This window comes from Eptatretus burgeri, chromosome 7, assembly GCF_056783735.1.
Source record: "Eptatretus burgeri isolate ZD-2024b chromosome 7, Ebu_testis_v1, whole genome shotgun sequence".
In the NCBI taxonomy this organism is placed as follows: Eukaryota; Metazoa; Chordata; class Myxini; order Myxiniformes; family Myxinidae; genus Eptatretus; species Eptatretus burgeri.
In genome coordinates, this window is record NC_140967.1 from 31,617,790 (window position 1) to 31,628,953 (window position 11,164).

Here is an 11,164-nt window from a genome sequence, read left to right on the forward strand (position 1 = left end):
GATAAGAGCATTCAGAGAGGTTTGTCATTTCATCTCTGCTCAATAAATACTTAAACCAAGAAATGGTATTGTTGTGGTTACCAAATTCGCAAACCACCATTCAGGTCCCTTAGGTGAGATATCTCGGTAAGTATATGTGTAGTTAGGCCCAAACCCGTTGTCTAGAGGGAATACATGTCATTCATGCGTGCTGCGACTCTTCAGGATAGCCGTTTTTCTTTTACTATCTTTATTTTGGACCAACCGCCATTGTTACCACCACCAACCACAACATCAACCACCCACCGCGGCGCCGCTTCACGTCACACCTCGCAACCGTCGCATCGCCACCGTTCTTGCGCCGCTTGTGGGTACCGGTGTTGGACTCGTGCAGGGCGCGCGCCGAACAGCGTGTGCAAAACCACGGATTTTCCGCTTCAAAAACGACACACGCCCACTTTTGTTCCGTCCAATCGGTGAGCGAGGGGCGATTTGGCCCCGCCTCCAGGGCGTTGGAGGGCGATCGCTATATGCAAATTTATGGATCAAAATGCATTCACGCCCACTTTTTCTCGGGCCAATGGGGAGCGAGGTGAAAGGTCGAAGGCAGGGGGTCAAAGATGAGAGAGCGAAGCCACGGGGCTTATATAAGCGACCGCGTTCGTCAGTCAAGTTGAGTTAAGACTTCGCAGTCGGTGGAGTTGGGAAGAAGAAGCAAGAAGGAGTTGGTCGTCGTCGTGTGCGTTGGAGTCGGAGCGAAGGGGACGGAGCTGTGGAGAGGCGGCGAGGGCAGACGAGGGGGTGCTCACGTCGTGCCGGGAGCTGCACACCAGGGAGGCCGACGGCGCGACCTGGTCGAAGTGGAGACGCTCGTCGCGGGACTCGAGGCAGAGTAGAAATCCTCCTTTACCCCGAGCATCAGCAACCCCCTCCTGTTTCCCCCCGCGCTGAGATAGTGCGACCAAGGGGGCCCCTTTTCCCACCCCCTACCAGACACTGCCCGCGAGGCCCGCGGAGTTGAGGCACCATCGCCGCTCCGCGTCTCATCACAAGACGGGTAGGCCCGACCCGGTCTCGGCCTCAGGCCCGCCTCATCTTTGAGGGTGTTCTTTTCCTTGGTTTTGGGTATGTGTTGTCGGCGCCGTCTGTGAAGTAAAATTGTATAAGTGTTGCCGTGTGCTCGCGTAGTCGGTATTAGCTCTGCATTGGGTTTCTTTTCCTTCTATGTGCTTTTGGTGGAATTGCATTGTGTTTCTCTTCTTTTCTATGTGCTTTTGGTGGAATTGTGCGCTTTCCGTTCATCGCGAATAAATGTGCTTTGTGTTGAACTGTTTCCCGCTTCGCTTCGTCATTTCTTTCATTGAATCCTCATCTTGCTTCACGTAAAGGGTTGGTAGTGGGCTGAATATGCCCGATAATTAATCGAACCGTCGAGGTCGACGAATAACACCGCTCGGTTATCCCGATAGTACGGAACGGGTCGCTTAAGTGGCCCGTGTCCGAAGTCGACCTGCGGCGAGGTGCGATCGCCCGGTCTACCCTCCGTGTGGGTACTTAGGTAGGTCGAATTTGGCGAGCAACCCTATCCCACGCGGGGGCTGATTGGCTCGATCGCGGTGAGACCGAAAGGTCCACCCATGACTGGTTCCCGGCGTTAGTCCGAGAGGGTCACGACTGGATTGTCCGTCCGGTGGGCGACGTGCCGCGATTCGAGTTACGTGGCCGTCGCACGCCGGCGGGCGCGAATCCGTAACAGTATACTCGATGGTGATTAATTACATAAACAACGAGAAGGGCACTGGGTAGAGTGCCTACCTCCAACACGCAATGCCTGATCCAGGTGAACATATTGAGCCCAAAACATTTTTGAAATATCATGCTATACAGTATATCGTTTTTGGTCCTATCTCTCAATAGTGAAGAATCACTTTGGAAATTAAATAATTATCATATCCAGATTTCGATTCATATCTTCACCGAAATCGAATCAATTCTTCCTTGCCACACACCCAACGTATTCACCAATTTCGTCCGAATCTGTCCACAACTTTTTGAGATATCGTGTTATATATCGGTTTAGCCCTATCAATGGTGAAGAATCACTTAAAAAATCAAAACTGTCTTCTGTTGGAACAGAAGACAGTTATGATACTGAGAGTTTGTGTTCAAACAATAGTTATGCAAGTAGTTTTGGAGATGATGATGATGATGATGATGATGATTGTTTCTTCCAACAAAAGATGGTTCAAGTTATTTTGATGAACCGTTGAATATAAAAGTGAGGAAGATAGAGTATAAAATTATATTGATTTACTACTCACTTGATTATGGATTTTTTGTTGCTGGTAAGAGTGAGAAGAATGAGAAGGAGAAACATTATATATGCTTTCAGTGGACTTGGTTCAGGTGTTAAGCTGCTATCACACCTTGATGTTTTAGCCAGCGTATGGCAACGTATCAAAATATATGTAAAACGCTGGCATACGCTGAACTATTGATGTTTTTTTTATATTTTTGGGCGTGTAATAACGTGTTGGACGTATGCATAACGAATTAGTTATGTACACAGAATGTTTTAATCACATATAGATAACTTATACCAACGAATGTTGAGCGTGTTGTCGGCGTTCACAACCTATGCCCAACGATAGTCTAACTTATGCATAGCGCGGCAGCGTATCGCCGACGATCACGTGGCGTAGGCTATTAATAGGCTGCGGCTCGACGATTCAAATCATAACCGCACTAGACATCGAAGTGTGAAGCCGCTGTCACACCTTGACGTTTTAGCCAGCGTATGCCGACGTATGAAAAATTTGCCGAACCAAGCTGGCACACGTCGAATACGTTATGGGTAAGTTTTGTATACGTTAAGAGCATGCTGGCATACGTCGTAGAATGCTGGCATACGTCGTAGTATGCTGGCATACGTCATTGTACGCCGAGTATGTCAAGAAATTTTCAGCATGTTGAAAATTTCTCGACGTACTCGACGTATGACACACATTCCGCATATGCTAGCATGTTGTAGGCACACTACGCGATCGTTGACACACGTCGACATGCGTTACTCATAAGTCGAAACACGTCAAGGTAATGGTTAGTGTCAGTGTTCCAGACTCCGTTTTTTTTTTTTTTCTTTTCGGTATGACGGTTATGATTTAAATCGTTGAGCGGCAGCCTTTTAATTATATTGTATTATAACCGCACTAGAAATTGAAGTGTTAACATGACCATCATACCGAAGAAAAAAAAAAACCAGGGAGTCTGGAACACTGACGCTAACCATTACATTGACGTGTTTCGACTTATGAGTACCTTACAAGTAACGTGTGTGGACGTGTGTCAACGATCGCGTAACCTCTTACGACACACAGGGATATGGTATACCTATTCTAACCGGGGCATACACCAGGACCAGTACACTGGTACTCACTTCGCCGACCTCAGATGGATGACAGGCTGAGTCAACCCCCTGGTGTTAATTCAGCAGCCAATGGGGCTTGAACTCAGGACCCTGGGATCTCAAGCTGCCACCCTAACCACAAAGCCAACACCAGGCTCAATTTAGAAATAAAGGAGATGGGATAATTGATACTCTCATAGGTATAGCTTCAACTATTCTTAAACATAAAGATCGAACAGGTTCAACTGTTTCAGCCATGGGAAATGTAGGGGGTGCTACAAAGAGTATAAAAGACGCTCAAAAGGAGTCCCATAAATTACAAGCAATAACATAAATTAAGAAAGGTAAAACTCAATTGCCTCCCCAAGAACGACGGAAAATAACTCAAAATACTCGGGTCAGGGTTTCAAAAGTTTTCACATCTTTTTTTTTATTTTATTTTACGAAATAAATACAAGTATGGAAGCAATTGATAGTATGATACTATTATCATCTCAAACTCTACGAAAAAAGAAGACTATTTTAAGGTAATTGCAATCACAGAAACAGACTGAAATACAAATGGAACAAAAAGTTTTGAAATAAATCATCAACAAACTTACTTGACTCTTGCTGATAGTTTCTTGTGTAAATTTTCATTCACTTAGGCTGCAAATAACACAAATGCTACACTCGTAAATGATTTCATCTGGAAAATGTTTGATAGCGTTCATTTGTATATTGGAACAAAAGAAGTGGAAGCAGTTGATTATGTCTCTCCTCCATCTGAAATGATGAAATTTACACTATATTTGTTTTGTGATAGAATGGGTAAGGGTGCTGTCGAAGGTTTTATTCCTGATATGGCAATGGGAACAAATGCAGACCCCAATAATAGTCAAAGAAAGGCAATGTACACCAATGATCCAAAAGCAAAAAATAGTTTTACCGTGGCAGTTCCCCTTAAAGGTGTATTGGGGGTTTGTTATTATTATGATTATTATTATGTTATTATGATAAAGTTCTGTATGGACTGAAAATTAGATTTCAATTACAAATGAACGATAATGAAAATAGATTGCTTTTTGGCGTTGCTAATGCTTTTGGCACTCAGAATAAATTCGTTATTGATGAAATGAGTTGGTATATTAGTGAATATATTCCTAATCTCAAAACAGAAGAGATGTTGAATAGAAGACTCAACTCAAAGAAGCTCCTAAATGTATCATGCCTTAAAAGAAGATGCCAACACGATAAACTGAACCAAACCACTTAAAAATGGAATTTGGGTGTTCTGGAAGGAACGCCACAATACCAATGCTCATTTTAAAGAAACCAGATGGAGATGGTGCTGCTGATAAGAATAATGCATTGAGTGATAATGCTAAGGTGAAACAACTTCGCGTTTCTCTGGATGGAACATTTTATCCATGAGATAGATTGGAAATTGATTGGGAAAAAATGATTATGCTGAAGCATACAAGTCTGCACAAAAGGTGTGTGAAAGAAATGGTAATAAAGAATCCATTTTGGATATGGTAGTGTTTAAAAAAAAAAAACTTTGTACAATCTACGTGATTGATCCGAGTGCTCAAAATGAAACTTTCAAGTCTAATCGAGTGGATACTTCCCGATACATTGAAAGAGGAGAGAGTGAAGAAGTTGATACATATTGTTTGCTTTTGGAATAAATGGAATTACATATTGTTGTAGATTTTCGCCCAGCGAACGACCGCATCTAACCAATAGTGGTCGCTTCACCCACCGAACGGACAATCCAGTCGCGGCTTTCCGGATCAACGCCGGAAACCAGCCACGGGTGTGTTTTTAACCACACCACAACCTTGTCCGCACTCTACCTACGCTACAGGGTCTGATCGCCAAATCTTCGATTTACCTAATTATTCGCGCGGGTAGGTTACCGAGAAATTGTACCTCAACGGGACCGCTGGGAAACGAGTTGCTTCAGCAGCTCGCTTCCTTTTGGGATAACCGAGCGGGGTATTATCGCGCAGTCCCGTTGGACCCGATCACTTTACCGGCTATTTAAAAACCAACTATATTCCAAGTGCAAGATGGGGCAGTTCAATGAGGGAATGGATGCAACGAACAGGTTTACATTCACGCAAGGACATTTATTATAATAAAGCACGTATGCAATTAAACAAGGCAAAACACGTATGCAATTATACAAGCAACAAAAGCACGACAAAAGAACTACAACCGTCTACTTATTATGTACAGTCACTTGCACTTAACAGCAGTTCCTACTTATTAAACGGGCCCACGGACACACGTACGCACACACACACACACAAGAAATGGTGGCAGAGGCCTTTAATAACGGGCTCCAGCTCGGAGGACAGGTGAGCTGAAAGCCAGAACCTATCTTGAACCTCTCCACCTCGTGTGGTCTTCAAGTTGTTCGGACCCGGGCTCCAGCGAGAGCGAGCTGGATCCAATCGCCGAGCCGCGATCCTTCCCGAGCTCCCGCGAATCCTCCCGCGATTCTCAACACGTGCTGGTGAGATGAGGCGCCGATCCTTCCCGTCGATGCGTCGCTTCCCCAAGGAACCACCTCCAAGAAGAGGTCGATGAGTCGCACCAAGCCAGGAACCAAAATGGAGAACAAAGAGCTCCACGAACCAAGAAGAAGAAGAAGCCACCACTCGCAGCTCGAGCCGAGCGACCGGCTCAACTTCCAAGCAAAGCAGCTCTAAGCAAAAAGCTCTCCCGAGCCAAGCAGAAGCCGAAGCTCACGGAACAATTAAAGCAAAAAGCCTCCTCTCGAGCCAGGCTGCAGCCGAAGCTCACTGAGTCAGCCGAAGCAAAAAGCTTCCGAAGGCCTCAACCCTAACCCAAGCCAAACAGGACCCGAAGGTCTGCTGAACGGCTACTCTCTACTCCCTTCTCCAACTCTGCCCCTGAACAAAATAAAAGATCTCCTCTTATCCTTCTCCTGCCCTTCCCCCGCTCCCGGCATGACTCATGACTCATGCCCTCGTGCTCCATCGCCCGCTCAGCCACGGGTGGGAGGGAGTTGTTGACATCATGAGTCATGGGACGGCAGGGTTCTTCTTGCTCTTCGCAGAAGAGGGGGAGGGATGTCTCCATTGTTCTTTCCCTAACTATTAAATCGATCCGCAGCGCATCTAATCGATTTCTGAACGTTTAAACGATGGAAGGTGAGCTATCTAGGGAACAAGCACTTATCGACATAGCTGACTAAAGAAACCTGTATGTTGTGTGCAATCGAATTCCAAATTCGTAACAATATTAATACAAATAATGCTGCTATAGTTAGTCTCACATAATTTTTTGAGAAATAAATGAGTAGTAAAGTGGCAACTGAGGTATATGTTAATCAAATCAATCATAATGAACTAGAATTAGGTATTCAAAATCAAAAGCCTTGTATGATTAACATTCATACAATTCAGAGAAAAGGAGCTGTAAGAATTGATGTTTTGCTCACAAGAGAATAGGTGAAAATCTTGAACGATACTGGCTCACTAAAAATTAAAATGTCAAAACCGATGTTGAAGAAATATTAAGTCAGGGAGGCAAGTGGAGGATTGATTATATCCCTCCCTCTTATTGGCATGTCTTGGTGTGGCGGGAGCTTTGACGAGTAATATTGTTGTGGGGCAGTGTCTCGGTGGCAAGCACGACCACTAGGGGGTGCAGTTGAGTCGGCTCCACCGAACACACCGGTATTTAGATCGTGACCCTCGGATAAGTCCGAAGGTACGGGTCCCTTACAGGACCATGAATCGCCAATAATTTGACCGCGTGGAATAGGGTTAATTGCCAACTTCAATAAACCTAAGTACCCACGCGGCAAAGCTTACCGGGGAATTCACACCCTCAGCAGGCCTCGAGCAGAACGAGCCGTTACCGTGCTCGAACCGTGTGTAACCCGAGCGGATGGTTACCGAGGCCTGTCGGTCAAAATGCACAATGACGGCAACGGCCTTCCTAATCCTCAATACGCACCGTGGCAAACCAATGGCAGAAATGACAAAGAACGAGCTGGTACATTCAACAAGAGGGGAATATATTAATAATAGTAATTGGGCGACGAGGGGAGCACGTAAGGGCAGAGTTATCCGAATAAGCAATGCAAATAATGTACAACAAAAAGCACTTGACAATGTGCCCACGGACACACACACGCACACACAAATACCCAGAAAGAGATGGACCTCAAGATCTTTATTATTCCTTCAGCTCAGAGGGAAGTCGAGCTGAGGGAAGAGAACGTGCTGGCTACCTGGCCATGTTAGCGCGGCTCAGCACCCGGAGCACCAGTCGCCAAAGAACGGACCAGGGCAGCCGAACCCAGAGGAGGCGAGATTAGGTGATCTGCCGTGATGAGATGGTCGACCTCTTGTAGTAATGCGCCAGACGAGACGCCTCAGATGCGCGCGATGCAGTCAGCCACAGACCAGACAGAAGCGGTCTCGAGCCGACGGGATGCAATTATTAATCCTTTCTCAACTCTTTTGGGGCACGGTCCACTCCCCCATCGCCTGCTCTCATTGGGTGGATGGCGTGTCACAGCTCTACCTTCTTGCAAAGGACCGCCCCGGCTCTGGTCTGCGCGTCGCCCATTGTGCGGAAAATGACGCATACCCCGATTTGGCGCCAAGCCAGAACGAAACGCTTCGTGAGCACGCAAAGAGCGAGGACAATGCCACAAGCAAAGTGTTGTTGTTGTCATTGTTGTTGGTGAAAATCCTATCTATAAAATAATGGCGCAGCGCACGTACACTTCATCACCCATTAAACATAGGACGGGACCCTATCTAGAAACACATACTTACCGATATAACTGATCTATAGGACCTGGCTGTTGAGTGCTCATGGCTGCCAGATTCGTAACAATATTGCCACAGCAGTAAAAACTGCTAATAAAAGGAAGGCTCAAATACAGGCTCAAAAGGAGTTGGAAAGACATAAAGAGTTAGAGAAACAAATTAGAGGGAGTGGTGTAATTGTAGATTTTGCGGAAAAACTTGAAAGCCTACCTGAAAAAGCAAGAATGTGAGTTGGAGATATGCTTTCTTCTATCGTACAAGCTGGTGTAAAATTAACTAAAAAGGCGTAATGGATTATATCTTTTTCATAAATAAATGAGCACTGATGAGTGGTTTAAAGAATTTGGAAAGAATAAAACATCAAATATTGTAAAAAATTAAAAATGGATAATGTGGTTATTTGTATAAGAGATTAATTAACAAAGTTGTCTATAAATAGAGAATATTATTATGAATTTAGAAGATAATAATGGAAATGGTTCTCATTGGGTTTGTATTTATAATAATCAGGACAAATATGATTTTGATAGTTATGGTCTTCCACCACCTGTTGAAGTAATGAAATTCTTACAGAATGGTATTTATCAAACATTTCAAGTCCAAGAATTAAATTGCAGGTGTTGTGATCAATTATGTCTTCATGTGTTATTTCAACTCAACAACAATAAAAAAGATTCAAGAAGTTATTTTTAATCTCATATATATGACTTGCGTTGGAAAAGATGGTTCTACCTTTGCTCTAACCCAAGAGTTAGATATTGATTTGTCAAATTATTATACAAAGGCACAGGCTGAATGACAGAAATATAGTATTACAAAAAATATTAATATGAAAAATGCTAAAAAATAAAAATCAATAAATTAACCAAGTCCGACAGAAATGAATGACTGTGAGATTAAGTGATTTATCACAATATATATCCTTAAATAAAACGGCTTGTATTCCAAAGATACAGAAATGTTGATTTAATCTCCGGGTCATACAGATTTCACAGTTCCGATTTAAATTAAATTTTATAAAGAAGGGGGTATAGTTTTTGTGAGAATAGAACCGAGGGGATATGATATGATTTAGGGTATAATTAGTCATTTAAAATTAGCCTACAAGACCTGAAAAAATTTAATCAGTCTCATAAAGAAGAATATTATGTACTTGGTGGGGATAAAAATGTGAGAAAGCACTGTTAGCTACCAACAAATAAAATAATTTAATAAGGTTAAAATCAACAAGTCTGAAGACGACGATGGTTCACGAGCGGTATTTGACGATGTAGATTGTTTCAGAAGTCAAGAATGAGACAATGTGATAATGTTTGACCAAGTTATAAAAATGATCAACATGATGTGGTACGAGTGACAGGTTATTAGCTGCAAAATGTCGAAAACCCGGTTTCGTTCAACAACTTTAAAATTTTGACCTTTGCATAACCTTTAAAGGTCACAAAACAATGTTGTGGACATTAAAATAAGGAAACAGGATACATGCTATAGCTTATTGGAGTTAGTTCGTCAAAGAAGGTCGAAAACCCGGTTCGATTCCCACAACTTTGAAAATTTGACCTTTGTGACCTTGAAAGGTCAAAGGTCAAGGATTATGACCTTTGGTGCAAAACTTCCTCTGGAACATTCCAGGAACAATATAACGTCATATAGGCTATATGGCATTTCGCACTTCTCGGATTATCCATACTTTGATGAAATCAGCGTAAAAACAAACTTGAAGGGGGCGCCACGGGCAAGGTGTTCGTGATAGAGCAAAATGGTTTCAAGACTTTAGGTGGGGAATGACCTCAAGATTATGCATAAAAAATATTGTCATCCTAGCTCTCAAAGTTTGGGCGGTCTTATGATTCTTATGTCAAAATTCGAAATTTTCTAGGTTCGTGACATTGTGACCAAAGTGAAAAATCGAGCTCTGTGGGGCTATGCAGGTGCAATTGGGCTAACCAAATACCAAAACCCCTGCCATATTCGACAAACCCCCTAGGAGAAGATGCAAATTGAAATCGGCTACCCCCAAAAAACACAATTCGCAATTTTCTAAGTTCGTGACCTTGTGGCCTTGACCTTGGGACGAAAATGAAAAATCGAGCTCCGTGGGGCTATGCAGGTGCCATTGGGCTAACCAAATACCGAAACCACTGCCAGATTCGACAAACCCCTCGGAGAAGATGGATTTTTATGTCAAAATTGCAATTTTCTAAGTTCGTGACCTTGTGACCTTGACCTTGGGATGAAAATGAAAAATCGAGCTCCGTGGGGCTATGCAGGTGCCATTGGGCTAACCAAATACCGAAACCCCTGCCAGATTCGACAAACCCCCTAGGAGAAGATGCAAATTAAAATTGGCTACCCCCTAAAAACACAATTCGCAATTTTCTAAGTTTGTGACCTTGTGGCCTTGACCTTGGGACGAAAATGAAAAATCGAGCTCCGTGGGGCTATGCAGGTGCCATTGGGTTAACCAAATACCGAAACCCGTCAGATTCGACAAACCCCATAGGAGAAGATGCAAATTGAAATTGGCTACCCCCTAAAACACATGCTTTTTGGGCATGGCTCTGCCCATAATGAGTGCACCATGCCCATTTTCAGGAAAACACAACTAGATCATGATATAAACCTCCCACCAAAATTTTATCAGGATCGGATCAAAACCTATGCTCGGGACAGACAGACAGACAGACAGACAGACAGACAGACGCAACAATAACGAATATAGTGGTCACTTATTTTTTTCGTGAAAATATTTTTTCATGAACCAATAACAGTTTTGCCATAGTTTATGTAATGAAAACACAATGAACAGGATTTTACATAATAAGTAAGGTAATACAATCTGATTAAACAAAAGGAAGATGGGGAGGTATTACCTGTCATCATATAAATGTCATATTTTTCTTAAACATAAATTTTTGATACATAAATGACAGCAATAAGGCTTCAAGAAAATTATCATTTGTGTTTCCAACCATACCCA

At 43.2% G+C, this 11,164-nt stretch overlaps 1 protein-coding gene across 1 annotated transcript in view; it reads left to right on the forward strand.

The window, feature by feature from the left end:
* The window catches only part of LOC147022963 (junctophilin-1-like), a 51,015-nt gene that overhangs the window by 27,830 nt on the left and 12,021 nt on the right, over window positions 1-11,164 (forward strand). The window lies entirely within an intron of this gene.